Source organism: Sinohyriopsis cumingii, chromosome 10, assembly GCF_028554795.1.
Source record: "Sinohyriopsis cumingii isolate HCF-2022 chromosome 10, ASM2855479v2, whole genome shotgun sequence".
Classification (NCBI taxonomy): domain Eukaryota; kingdom Metazoa; phylum Mollusca; class Bivalvia; order Unionida; family Unionidae; genus Sinohyriopsis; species Sinohyriopsis cumingii.
Window position 1 is genome coordinate 53,590,091 of NC_142970.1, and position 16,100 is coordinate 53,606,190.

The 16,100-nt window shown below is 35.5% G+C and overlaps 1 protein-coding gene across 8 annotated transcripts in view; it reads right to left on the reverse strand.

The window, feature by feature from the left end:
- The window catches only part of LOC149790167 (uncharacterized), a 332,923-nt gene that overhangs the window by 264,058 nt on the left and 52,765 nt on the right, over window positions 1-16,100 (reverse strand). The gene's annotated exons all lie outside the window — the stretch shown is intronic.

Here is a 16,100-nt window from a genome sequence, read left to right on the forward strand (position 1 = left end):
TATAGGGAACTGTGCTTTGGAGTGTTAATAGAACCTAATGTAGTTTTAAGCTTACAAGTGTTCAATCATATAGGGAACTGTGCTTTGGAGTGTTAATAGAACCTAATGTAGTTTTAGGCTTACAAGTGTTCAATCATATAGGGAACTGTGCTTTGGAGTGTTAATAGAACCTAATGTAGTTTTAGGCTTACAAGTGTTCAATCATATAGGGAACTGTGCTTTGGAGTGTTAATAGAACCTAATGTAGTTTTAGGCTTACAAGTGTTCAATCATATAGGGAACTGTGCTTTGGAGTGTTAATAGAACCTAATGTAGTTTTAGGCTTACAAGTGTTCAATCATATAGGGAACTGTGCTTTGGAGTGTTAATAGAACCTAATGTAGTTTTAGGCTTACAAGTGTTCAATCATATAGGGAACTGTGCTTTGGAGTGTTAATAGAACCTAATGTAGTTTTAGGCTTACAAGTGTTCAATCATATAGGGAACTGCTTTGGAGTGTTAATAGAACCTAATGTCATTTTAGGCTTACAAGTGTTCAATCATACAGGGAACTGTGCTTTGGAGTGTTAATAGAACCTAATGTAGTTTTAGGCTTACAAGTGTTCAATCATACAGGGAATTGCTTTGGAGTGTTAATAGAACCTAATGTAGTTTTAGGCTTACAAGTGTTCAATCATATAGGGAACTGTGCTTTGGAGTGTTAATAGAACCTAATGTAGTTTTAGGCTTACAAGTGTTCAATCATACAGGGAATTGCTTTGGAGTGTTAATAGAACCTAATGTAGTTTTAGGCTTACAAGTGTTCAATCATATAGGGAACTGTGCTTTGGAGTGTTAATAGAACCTAATGTAGTTTTAGGCTTACAAGTGTTCAATCATACAGGGAATTGCTTTGGAGTGTTAATAGAACCTAATGTAGTTTTAGGCTTACAAGTGTTCAATCATACAGGGAACTGAGCTTTGGAGTGTTAATAGAACCTAATGTAGTTTTAAGCTTACAAGTGTTCAATCATATAGGGAACTGCTTTGGAGTGTTAATAGAACCTAATGTAGTTTTAGGCTTACAAGTGTTCAATCATATAGGGAACTGCTTTGGAGTGTTAATAAAACCTAATCTAGTTTTATACTTCCATGTATTAAATAAACAAGGTCTTCATTTTGGAGTGTTAAAAGGACCTAAGAGGCTGTAAGAAAATTCACATTAGAGTTCAGAATTTTTTTTCTTAAACAATTTGTATGAAAACATATTTTAACTCCTACTTCTACAAAAGTGTTTAAAAAACCTCCTCCTGTCAAAATGAAAGTTTGAAAACTGAAATATTATACAAGACAGGCATTGAAAAATAGTATGACAATCATATGAGAATAAGCTGTTGCACATTCCAAAACAAAAAACAATCATAAATCTTCTTTAAAGTTTTTTTTTTAAAAACCACTTCTCAAGTTTCATCATTAAAACTTAATTATTAAGTTACCAAAATATCATCGACCATATAGACAAAACTTTCACAAACTCATCTGGATATTTAACTCTTGTACTTTCAAGAAAAGGAAAGAAGAAAGAAAGAATAAAGAAATACAATTTCTTACCAGTAGCACAACAAAATACTGACTCCTTCCCTCCCATTTTTCAGTAACCTTCATCCCCGCCTCTGACCAGAGCTACTGGCATGTAATTTTGCTTACCCTAAACCTCAATATCTCTAACTAACAACACTGGACTTTTTATTGCACCTGTCGGAGTGTATTTTGCATTGTTTTATCCATGCGCTAGGTTTTGTGAACTAATTAGGTGAAGCATAAATCTGCTCCCTCTATGAATATCCAACTATTCCAATACACATTATCCATGTCAATGCATTAATTGTCTTGTTGAAAACTTAAACACAGCTACCTTATAGCAGTAGTTGTTTATAGTAGGGGACATAACTCTTGACCATGATAAAGATCTTCCACTTTGAAGGAAGAAAAAAATTTGAAACTCTCAAGTCTACAACAATTTATAACAAACTGTGTGACAACCAGTGATTACTGTTTGTTGAAAAAATCTGTTGAGCAGGAGGCAGGGGGTAATAAATGACTTAACAAATACAAGGCCATAATCATCAAGAAATAAAGAAAACGAAAATGAAAAATCAGGGACCTGGAGGCTCAGATAGAATAATTGATTAAGCTGTTACATGTTACATGTGCCACTATGTACTATTATTTGGACCTGAATTGCTCTTCTGTTAGAATCTGGTTCATTGATTTATTAACTCTTTTAACAATACATTAACATTTGATAGATTATGTCAGGCAAAAGCAATTTGATTAAAGTTTTGTACCAAGAGACACAATTAAGTAGCTGACTCAACCTAACACAAGCTGGATTCAACAGTGTACCATTCTGACTACAAGACTGGTATGATAACCAATGAAATTTGCCAATTCCAATTTTTTTAATATAAATAGGTACCAAAATCAAAGGGTAATAACAGCAAAAAATATTGCCACACACTGTACTTTGTGGATTAAATCTTGACCATGATGGCATGGTACTCTGTATCACGTATACACCTTGTTAAACGTCAACCCAATTAACAGTAGTGTGCCCCCCACCCCACCCCACCCCTAAAAAGATAATGGTTCTTATACAATAAAGGCATTCTTGAAATGAAATACTAATGTCTCTCTGTCAGATTCAAAATGCATTAAAATGTTTTACACAAGTATAAAAACGACATTATCCCATGACAAAATAATAATAAGATCATTTACTAAAATAAAAAATTCCTTTATTTTCCCCATAATGACAATATTATTTACTAAAACAAAGATGCAAGTGTATTGTTCCTTAAAATGAGAACATATTTTAATAAAATTAAAATACTGCTGCACTTTTCCACTAAATGACAATATTATAATTTATTAACTAAAAATTTGCAGAATTTCCCATAAATGCAAATATTATTTAATAAAATAAAAATACAGCTGCGTAATATCCCTAAGATGCAAATATTATTTACTAAAATAAAAATATTGCTTTATTTCCCTCAAAATGACAATATTATTTACTAAAATAAAAAAATAGCTGTCAGAAGAATGACAGATTCCTCAACTATTATAAATATAAAATTAATAATTTTGCAATATCCCATAATTTTACAATATTCGATTAAGTGACCTAGCAATCACAGATTCAATAGCAGCTGCCTCTCCTCTAATGTAGTGTGACTGTGAAATATATAAAAATTGGGTGTGGGAAACAAAGTACTAGTGGACTTAAATGAACTCCAATCTCCCAAAAACTTCAAACAAAATTCCCTTTACTACTAGGTCAGTTACAGAGAAAATTATTTTTCTGCAGCTGATTTATTATAATTTGTGTATTGGGTCATATACATGTTTACAACATTTTAATCTGAAGACAGATTATCTGATACATGACAAACTGATTAAGAGATTTGCTGCAAGGTCTGACAATTCTTAAAAGCTGTGAGGTTATTAATTATTCAACTTCAATGCAGAAATCATTCAAATATTTGCTCATTATTTAGCCCTACCATATATATCACATTATGTACACAGAGTGTTTAGGAAACACTTAAACAAGAACTGTCAATCTTGATGCATGCTGGTTTGTACCACCTGACTGTACAAATCATGTTTTGGACTAATTTTTGGACACACCAAGGTGAAGTTTATGTTGTGCTCAAATATCTTTCTAAATTCAATAGCATATGTTTATAACTCTATGCTGTTGGTGTAGTGGTCTTTCTAACTACCATAGCATGAATCAGTGTTAACAGACTAGTGCTTATTATCACCTGGCATCGTCCATTTCATTCATAAACCTATTCATCACTATAAACTGCCACACTGCAGACTTGAGTGATATTATTGGAAAACTGTTAAAGCTACATTAAAAATCCAAATCACACACTGGCACAAATCACACATGAACTCATTCATATTTCTCACAATTATATAAACCTCCTCTATGCAGGCTCATGAATGATGCACCCTCCCATGTGTCATAATTTCATCTACATGAGAACTTTTGTTCAATTTCCGAGTCAGAAACATTAGTTTTGGCTAGATCTGAAAAATGATCCGCAAGGGATTATGTTTGGTTATAAGTCTGCAAATAGTGTCCCAGCACTTATATCTTTATCCACAATTGATGCAAATTCTGCAAACATGGATTTCAGTAATGGTATAATTGTTTATGTTTATGCTGTATGATGTCATTTTTTACCACCATAGCAGATTTTAAAATCAGTTTACATGAAGGGCAGAATGTATATTTATGTCCTATGAATTTGATTCCAACTACTCGAATTCTGATTTCCATCCATCACTTAAAATTCCATGTAATATTTTGGTTGCTAACGAGCTTTTGGTGTGTTAGCATAGAGAGATAATGCACACTTAAGACATCTCAACAAACACTGAAACCAAACTGACCCCATTTTATGCTGATTGAGCTCTTCAGTAACCCAACCATAATCAATTAATCTCTAATCCATTTGGATTTACTTCTGATCACACACAGTATAAGCCATGTCAACAAACTTCAAACAGTGAAGCCTACCAACCCTGCCAACAGAATCAAAGAGGTGTTAATTATTTTATGCTGCTTGAAATCAGCACCTGAATCATCCTGCCCAGCATAAGCCAGTTGACAGCCACAAGATCACAGCTAGTATTACTGTCAACATACTATAATGGAAGCTAAGTGTGAACAAAAATATACAATTCTTTTATTCAGTAATAATTTTGCATACACAAAGCAACTACATTATGGCCAAATTATAGCCAAATAGGATTGCTGATCCCTCCTAAATAAATAAAGTGACTATTCTACAGGTCATGGTTGCATCAAAAACTTTGTAAACAGACCACCATGTTTTAGCATGTATTTAATCAATGTGTCACACTCTGATGATTTCAATTATGCTGAAATACTTCATGCACCAAATGAATGAGTCACTTTTAGTTATTTTTAATGACGCTAACCAGAAAATTTACTCTGAGCTACAGACAGGGATGTCATTTGCTGTGCTGTGCAGAATGAACTAGTCTGCATACACATGGTACCAATGGGTCTCTAGCTTTCACACTAGTTGGCATACATGTCATACTCCGGTCTCTAGCTTTCACATTAGTTGGCATGCACATGTCATATTCTGGTCTCTAGCTTTCACACTATTTGGCATACATATGTCATACTCTGGTCTCTAGTTTTCACACTTGTTGGCATGCATGTCATACATGTGTCTCTAGCTTTCACACTAGTTGGCATGCATATGTCATACCTGTGTTTCTAGCTTTCACACTATTTGGCATACATATATCATACTCTGGTCTCTAGCTTTCACACTTGTTTGCATGCATATGTCATACCTGTGTCTCTAGCTTTCACACTAGTTGTCATGCATATGCCATACCTGTGTCTCTAGCTTTCACACTAGTTGGCATGCATGTGTCATACCTGTGTCTCTAGCTTTCACACTAGTTGGCATGCATTTCATACCGAGTCTCTAGATATCACACTAATTGGCACACATAAGTCATACCTATGTCTCTAGCTTTCACACTAATTGGCATGCAATCATCATACCTGTGCCACTAGCTCTCACACTAGTTGGCATACATGTCATACCCCTGTCTCTAGCTTTCAGACTAGTTAGCATGCACATGTCATACCTGGGTCTATAGTTTTCACAATGGTTGACAATATATATCACACTTTGGTGTCTAGTTTCCACACTAGCTTGCATACATGATGGTACAGTAAGTTTTTAGATCTCACACTACTGAAAGTTGGCATAAATATGGAAAGCCTTGTATATTTGATTTGAAACTGATGCAATATGGCCTGATAAAACAGACAAGACAGGACTCAGTCATGTAAATATCAGCACTGCTGTCAAGCTTCATCATCAATTTATGTTTATATCCCATAAAACTACTATTACTACCACATGTAAATAAACATGAGTCACCTGTCTATCATTACCTATCCATATAACAAACAGATATACTGAGGTAAAGTACAGGCAAATTTATTTACCAGTAGGTGCCTTGAATATAATTCAATCCACATGTGCAAATGTGTTGCTAGCAAAGCTCAAGCTGACATATACTATAATACATATTTTCATCCAAAATGCCACAATTAATAAAGGAGATTAATTTATAAAATGATGCACTTAACTTCTATACATCATAAGTTTTTACTCTCCGTAAAAAAAACTATGAAGTTCTCAAATACTTTGATGTTTGAATTTTACATCCATATTTTAACTCTTTTTTGAGAAAATTGCTCTCTAAAAGAGGAAAAAGATATGGGCATAAATTGCATGCCATTAACACAGTGCCTCTTTTGCCAATGTTACTTTTGTAGCATTTCCTCAGCACTAATATTCCCTTGTTGCCTTGTCCCTTGGGACTATTTGCCCAATGTGTTGTCAGGGACCATTCTCATAATGTGTTGTCCAGTGGGTATAAAGCCCAAACTTTAGCTGGTGGTACTGTATATAGATCACCCAAAGACATTGCTGAACCGTTTCCAGGAAGGTGGCAATAATAAAATTAGTATGTTACATAATGTAAAATAATGTCATTGGTGAATGGCAATCATATCCACTGGAAGGTATGCACTTTAGTATCTCACAACCAAACATATCCTGACAGTTAGCCAATCAAAATTCCAGAACTGTACCATGTGAAATAAGAACTCTTTCATTTCCTTATGTGACTTTAAACACCAATGCCAATGGTCATAAAGGTACAGTCTTAATTCTAGGCCTATACATTTTTGCTTGATCTCATCCAAACATATATATATGGTAATCAGGTGCAAAGAGCTAAGACTGACTTGGAACTTAATATTGGAATAAAGGAGTGGGTGGATTCGGACTCCAAAGAATGACATGCATGCTGATCTCATAATCAAATCCAGTATTATTCTTGCACAATTTTATGCTCAATTATTTTCGGACCTAACATCAAATGCTGAAAATCTCACCAACACTCCTTGTGCTTAACATGTACTCCAGAATGATTAGTATAGTCCCCATATATGTCATTGCTAAATATGCCAACAAATCTGGATGTACACATGATATGTTATTATCTAATGTGCCAGCAGATCTGGTACTACGTGCCAATATGCCAGTGCTCAGCGTACAGATCTGGGTCTATACACTTTTTTACCACTGTCGTATGTACCAACACATCATTGTCTTCACACTAATACATCACTGCTTAATGCACCAACAGGTCTGGGTCTATACACTATATGCCAGGGATTAATCTGCTGGCAGATCTGGTTCTACACGCTGTTATGTCATTAATAAATGTGCCAGCAGAACTGGATCAACACAGTGAGATGCCAGTGCTTAATGTGACAGCACATCTGGGTCTGCACAGTGAGATGCCAGTGCTTATGTGCCAGTGTGTCTGATTCTACACAATGATATAGTGTTGTTTAACGTACCAGCAGATCTGGCTCTGCACAATGATATGTCAGTGCATAATATGAAGGCAGATCTGGGTCCACACAATGATATGTCAGTGCATAATGTGAAGGCAGATCTGGGTCTACACAATGATATGTCAGTGCATAATGTGAAGGCAGATCTGGGTCTACACAATGATATGTCAGTGCATAATGTGAAGGCAGATCTGGGTCTACACAATATGTCAGTGCATAATGTGAAGGCAGATCCAGACCTAAATACTGTATACACATTATATCCAGATACAATTGGGATGTATTCAAAAGTGTACCACTTTAAAAGAAAAGCATTCAAGAAATCTATGCACCTGCTGAGACTTAATTGAACTGCAAATTTGATTATATTCAGGTTTTGTTTGATGACCCTTTGAAATGTAATAATCCATGAAACAAGACAGTAACCTACTCTACAATACATTCTACCACTAAACACTTTAACAGTATATAAAAAAAAGTCCATTGGTAACAGTCTGTTGGTTTTCACTGATATACAGTATTAAAAAAAAGGGCCATAACTCCTGTACATGATTTTTTGGAATGCTGGAGATAAAGCTGCATGAAAAATCTGGTTGAAATATGGAAAAATGAAGACTTCTGTGTAAACTCCTGGTTGAAATATGGAAATGTGGGGACTTCTGTGTAGAATCCTGGCCACCAAAATATACTGAATAAAGAAAGAGATATTTTATGTGAGCTATGAAGAGAAAAAAAAACAGATTCGTGGAAACGCAAGTTTGGAGGATAGACAATAAGGTGTCAGAACTCCTCTAAATGATGACAAAGAAGACTTGGTCTCATGAATATAATGCTGTAAATATAAAACTGCAATATGGCAAAACTTCAACAATTCTCATTAAAGTCTTGCAGAAATGAAATTCCTGATGGAAGAACAGATGAACATGTGGATTAATTGGTAGACGGACAACATAATTATTAGAGCTCTGCCAACTTCATCAAGCAAGCCTGTAGTTAAATATTACATATCACAAATTACAAATATATATTATACTGCACAGTATATAATATATACGTATTTGTGATTTGGATTTGTAACTGAGGTTTAACAAGTATTAGTTATATTGTAGCATGATGTCCCACCCAGTCACATTATCCTCACACCAGGCAAGTCAGTCCTAACATTAACCTCTTATTGATATGCACCATGTTACACTCAAGGTCAAAATTAACATGAATCTACAAACAGGTTACACTCAAGGTCAAAATTAACATGAATCTACAAACAGGTTACACTCAAGGACAAAATTATCATGGCCTTAATCTACCAACAGGTTATACTCAAGGTCATAATCAACATGACCTGAATCTACCATTAGGTTACACTCAAGGTCAAAATTACCATGACATGAATCCATCAACAGGTTATACTCAAGGCAGAAACTACCAGGGCCTGAATCTGCCAACAGGTTACACTCAAGGTCAAAATTACCATGACATGAATCCATCAACAGGTTATACTCAAGGCAGAAACTACCAGGGCCTGAATCTGCCAACAGGTTACACTCAAGGTCAAATCAGGATGACCTGAATCTATCAAAAGGTTATACTCAGGTCAAAAATACTTTTGCACTAGATGATTGATAAGTTTCCAAATACTAGTATTGCCACAATTCATGAAAAAGTAAAATCACAGACACATATTTTGCAGGCTGTCTGTCTGTCTGTCTTACAATCCATCTATGTCAGATTCAAATTATAATGTACTTGTCTATATTATAATCATAACTATTCAAAATCATCTACACCCAGAAAAATCACTATTAAAATTAATGTTTGTTCAATCCCTATTTTGCAAATTAATAACAGTAATAAAATATATTCAACGTAAAATTATATTTACCTTTGCTCCAAATGTCGGGTGAACAAATGAATGGGTGTTACAAAGTCCTAAGAAAACACTTCACTTTCTACCCAGCTATGAAAACTTACAAGTTACTGATCTCTCAAGGCTCTTAGAACTGCATACACTAGATTACAAACATTTATCATGTATCTATTTCCTACACACAGTTAAACATCAAAGATAAATGTTCGGAACAGGAATGACTCATGTTTAAAGTGTACATACAACTACCTGCCCATCATTATGTAACCACAAATAATTTACCTAATGTGTGTATCCACGTGTAAAGTCTTGTCCTGAAAAGTACATAAAATCTACATTATTTAACATGAACTGTGCACATGTATATAACTTTCGATGACAGTGACTCTAATAAAATATATCGCAGGATAGACTCTTGGGGGGGGTTGAAGGAATACTTATCTAGGTAGGTATCACTTGATGACACAGTGCCAGCAATCATTAATATCAACTGATAGGTAAAAATCATGTCATTTAAAAATCCTTCCTCACCTTTGGGCTCAGAAGGGGAAACAAAAATTTTTATGTAAAAGCTACTGAAAGTGCAGGAAATTTCAACTTGTTCAAATACCAATGTACCTTGATAAAATGAAAAACTATGATGAAAACTTCCGACCAATGAAGAGTTTTTAATATTACGTTTTTGTAATGGTGGAAGTATTGATAGTAGTAATCGATGTTATTGTTAGCTATCACTACCTAAGCCAATAAACTGTCAAACTGCTATCAAACAAAGTGTAGCTCGAAAGACTTAAATCCACTTACCCTGTGTCATATCATCCTTGCATTCAAGGTGATTTTAGTATGCAGACGTTGGGTCACAAATGGTAAACATTACCCATTGACAAAATTCCAACACGGTCATACTCACAGTACATGCTCACTTCTAAGTACCACTGTTAGTTGGCAATACATACTAAGGGAGGCAAACCATGAAATCCAACAGATGTCGCTAGAACAAAGCACTGAAATATCTGATCGATCTGCTTAAGGTAAAGATAGGGTGAACATATGGGGGAACCTTGGTTAGTGAAGATGACCCCTTTTAATCAGCAAGACTTATTCATGGTGTCAGAGTGACCAGAACAAGTTGATTTCTGTCCTGATGAGACCACTTTCCACTGACTGCTGTTTTTCTGAGTACTGCACTTGACACATCCACTCTGGGGACCAAGGAAAAGACACCTACACTCTGAGGGCCAAGGAAAAGACACCTACACTCTGAGGGCCAAGGAAAAGACACCTACACTCTGAGGGCCAAGGAAAAGACACCTACACTCTGAGGGCCAAGGACAAGGCACCTACACTCTGGGGACCAAGGAAAAGACACTACACTCTGAGGGCCAAGGAAAAGACACCTACACTCTGAGGGCCAAGGAAAAGACACCTACACTCTGAGGGCCAAGGAAAAGACACCTACACTTTGAGGGCCAAGGAAAAGACACCTACACTCTGAGGGCCAAGGAAAAGACACCTACACTCTGAGGGCCAAGGAAAAGACACCTACACTCTGAGGGCCAAGACAAAGTTCAACTGAGGCTGAGTAATCTGTCAAGAAGTCTGAGTTTTCTCTGATTTTTCCCATCCCATTACAGATATTTTGACAACAAAGATGTCGAAATATTTAAATTAAGATGGGAAATGTTAGAGGAAACTTGGAGGCTGCTAACTGAATTGTTACTTTTGGGACTACTGACTGAATACAGAGTGACTCTATGGTGTTTTTCCATCTGTTTCACTGAATGAGCTTTGAATGGTAAATCTGTTCGATTTCTTTTTTTATATCTGATATCTTTTCTTCTGAGAATATTTTGACTTGAAATTATAGTTAACTACAGCGCTGAGATTCAAAGATAATCCACCAAAAGAAGGCATGATCATGTGATTTGAAAATTTTGAAGATAACGTTTTCTACATTTAGTAACAGAATGGTTTCAGTCAAATTTGGTCAAGTTGCTAAAAGCAGTTTTTGAGAAGATATTTCAAGTTTTTTGTTCAATTTAAAAGCAATGGCAGCCATGATTAATGACATAATTGACATCCCTTGTGTAAATCTGAAAGTTCTTTTCATCAAATTTAAATAAATTATATTTGCTGTTTTTAACAATGGACCTTTCTTTTATAAGTAATGGCATATTACTATTAGTTGAATAAAATGGAAGACATTTATACTTGGAAGTGCTACTCATAAAATTAGGTCAATTTTGTTGGGCAGTTTGTAGAAGTCATTGAAAGGTTTTCTATTTTCTGAACATTTTTCATCACAGAATGCTGTCAAATTTGGTCAAATTCTATTCAGTAGCTTAGGAAAAGTAATTTAAGTGTTCCTATTTTTAGTAACAGCTGCCATATTTGAAGATAAATTACTATCAGTTGTATAAATTATTATCCTGCAAGGATTCTTTCTGTCAAATTTGGTCATTCAGTTCAATACTTTTGGTGAAGTTACTGTTTAAAGATTTCTCTCTTTTCTATATGGGCAGCTACATCTGATGGTCAATTGGCATTGTTGTTGTTCTAGGGTTTAACGCTTTAGACCACTCAGGCACTCTGGGCCCCACAGTAAATTGGCATCATTTGAAGAAAAAAATTAAAAGACCTTCAGCCAGGATGCTCTGCACCAAGTTTGATTTAAACTGGTTCAGCTGTTTTCTGAGAAGCTGCTAAAATTAGCAATTTTTGATTGATGAAGTGTGAAAGACAATGGCCATACCACAAGCTCACTTGGGGCAGATAAAATTACCCACCACCACCACCATCAAAATATGCTTCAGCAAGATTGACAGATCTGGAGGCACTGATATATTTCTGAATACAGACAGTGTCCCAGACTAAAACAGAACACTTTATGTCCTCATCACTGCAGGTTAATATAAAAAAACACAAAATCTCTTCTTTTTTATGGGGTCTAGACATCAGATTTTTCTACACTGTTGTGAAAGGAATTTCCCTCTATGTTCAGGCACGTGTAATATCCAATTCATTGGAATCACTTCCCAAGGACCTCTGGGATAGTAAAGCAAATATGCATTCAAGGATGAATATTTAAACCAACAATCTGTACCCCCACCCCCACATCACCATGGCAATCTGGCTACAAAATCATCACAGCCAGGGTTCACATCTGATCCTAAAAGGGCCAAACTCACATCTGTCCCTCCCGAAGAACTGCTTTATTTCATGTATATAAATAGATGAGCAAATGTGTGTTTATGTGTGTGTGTGTGTGTGCATTTGTGTGTGTTTGTGTATGTATTTGTGTGTGTGTGTATGTGTGTGTGTGTGCAAGTGGATGTGAATGTGTGTGCATGCATGTGTGTGTGTTGTGATTTTAATTTTTAACAAAGCTTTAACAATTTTTCAGCCGTATCACTATGATATCTGCAGTGTGGCAGTTTATAGTGATGTCTAGCATTGGGGCATCATGCCACAGACATACATCTGATCCATAACATTTATAGTGATGTCTAGCACTGGGGCATCATGCCACAGACATATCTCTGATCCATAACATTTATAGTGATGTCTAGCACTGGGGCATCATGTCACAGACATATCTCTGATCCATAAAATTTATAGTGATGTCTAGCACTGGGGCATCATGCCACAGACATATATCTGATCTATAAAATTTATAGTGATGTCTAGCACTGGGGCATCATGCCACAGACATATCTCTGATCCATAAAATTTATAGTGATGTCTAGCACTGGGGCATCATGCCATGTCTAAATGAAAACCCATCTCAATAACACCATATGTTCAAAAGAAGTAGCCACACAAAAAAATCAGGATAGCCATCAAGGTGGCCATTTTTGGAGGTAAGATCAGCATCAATTAATTTAAGAATAGCTAGGTGAGATGGTCTTACAAGATTATTCCATTTTTGGGAAGTCACACTGGCATCTTTTTTATTTAAGATGGTCTTACAAGATGTTTCCATTTTTGGGAGGTCATAATTTGGCATCATTTTCATTTAAGATCAACTACATATAGCAAGGAATGTTTTAGAGAAAGTTCCATGTCAATACAATTGCCAATTCCATATCGTAGAACACGTTTTACTGGATGTGCATGGGCCACATTTTTATTTAGAACCAAGCAACTATCTTTAAAAGTATTTTAGTCAAAATTTCATGTTGATTAGACCATGCATTGAAACCCATGTAGCACTAACATGAACTTCAAGATGGCTGCCAGGTGGCCATATTGGCTGCCAAATCAGCACCACTTCTATTTAGGGCCTTCTAGACTTCATATGAAGTCTTTTTTAGTGAAAACCAAATCAGTAAGACCATTTATTCAGGAAAAATTTAAGTATGGCCACCATGGTGACCATCTTAGATGTTCATGGAGCACAATTTGTTAGTACAGACTAGAGCTCAGAAAGAAGTATTTTAGTGAAAACCCCTTCTCATTACAATCATACATTATACAGGAGTAGCATTACAAAAGTTTTCAATGGCAACCCTCAGTCAAATATGACCATATTGTATTTAGTATTCTAGTGATGACCATTAGTCAAATATGACCATACCATATTTAATATTATATTTAGGTCCCTCAGTCAAATATGACATACCATATTTAATATTATATTTAGGTCCCTCAGTCAAATATGACATACCATATTTAATATTATATTTAGGTCCATCAGTCAAAAATATGACCATACCATATTTAATATTCTATTTAGGTCCATCAGTCAAATATGACCATACCATATTTAATATTTAGGTGCCTCAGTCAAATATGACCATACAATATTTAATATTCTATTTAGGTCCATCAGTCAAATATGACCATACCATATTTAATATTCTAGTGATGACCCTCAGTCAAATATGACCATAATGTATTTAGTATTCTAGTGGTGACTGTCAGTCAAATCTGACCATACCATATATTTAATATTTAGGTCCCTCAGTCAAATATGACCATACCATATTTTATTTACATCCCTCAGTCAAATATGACCATACTATATTCTATTTAGGTCCCTCAGTCAAATATGACCATACCATATTCTATTTAGTTCCCTCAGTCAAATATGACCATACCATATTTAATATTTAGGTGCCTCAGTCAAATATGACCATACTATATTTTTCTAGTGATGATCCTCAGTCAAATACTATTATGACCTAGTGATGCAGAGGTCATGGAATGATGCCTTGTTCTCTAAGACAGATCTACAAGCAGCTCTTTTACCATAACTAGGAATGAATTAGCACTGACCATTAACCATTTACCTACAGGTATGCAACTGTAACAACAACAGATCCATTGCCAAAAGCAAACAAACATAAAACCAGGCTCTCCACATGCCATACACACCCACATTTATGTGTTCTCTATGTAAAGTTATCTACATGTCAGGCTTATATGTGTGTGTAAAGTTATCTACATGTCAGGCTTATATGTGTGTAAAGTTATCTACATGTCAGGCTTATATGTGTGTAAAGTTATCTACATACTTTTATTGTGCAAAATATTGTGTATGAAATTATTTTTGAAACATTCTTGTCTGACAAAAAACTTTGGAACAAGCTGAAATCATTTATTGCAAATATATTCCTACAAAATGTACATATTTAACTGTCAATTTTACCAATAAATACTCTATTGATGTAATATAACAGCACACAAAACTTGGCATTTAATAAATTAATTGTAATCAATTTGTTAATAGTCTGTTGTAAAACAAATACAAGGATACAGGGCTGGCCCGACCATTAATGCAAACAAGGTGATTGCCAGGGGTGCAAGACTTTAAGGGGCACCAAATTACAGAGAAGTGATTGGGGGGGGGGGGGGGGGGGGCACACCAAAAACCTTTAGTCCGGCTCTTCAAAAGCCTTTAGTCCGGCTCTGCAAAAGCTTTTGGGCTGGCTCTGCAAAAGCCTTTAGGCCGGCTCTGCAAAAGCTTTTGGGCCAGCTCTGCAAAAGCTTTTGGGCCGGCTAATCACCTGAACAGTAGACAACAAAACTTCCTTGAGCTTTATGAATCTCTTATGCATTTCTATCTAATAAACTTTACATATTAATTTTTGGGATGGCTGTACAAATTCATTTACACAAACTGAAACCTAACAGCAGTCCTTAAAGATCCAAATCTCATCATTCTATTCCAGGTAACCAGAAAAATTGCCTTTCACAAGTATAGGAAACTGTGTGCTTGTCATTGTTCAGAACAGACAAACTGTAAATGTATTACAGGACCTCTATGAGGCAGTGGGATGAAACCAAACAAACTGTAAATGTATTACAGGACCTCTATAAGGCAGTGGGATCAAGCCAAACAAACTGTAACTGTATTACTGGACCTCTATGAGGCAGTGGAATCAAACCAAACAAACTGTAAATGTATTAAGGACCTCTATCGTGAGGCAGTGGGATCAAACCAAACAAACTGTAAATGCATTACAGGACCTCTATGAGGCAGTGGGATGAAACCAAACAAATTGTAAATGTATTACAGGACCTCTATAAGGCAGTGTTATCAAACCAAACAAACTGTAAATGTATTACAGGACCTCTATAAGGCAGTGGGATAATACCAAACAGAGTGTGTTTTTGGATCTTTAATGTAGCTTTAAAAAAATTTCACTCATATTGCTAAGATGTTGGCAGTGTGGCAATTAATAGTCATGTCTAGCATTGGGGCATTATTCCGTAGATATGTAGCATCATGTCCCACCCCGTCACATT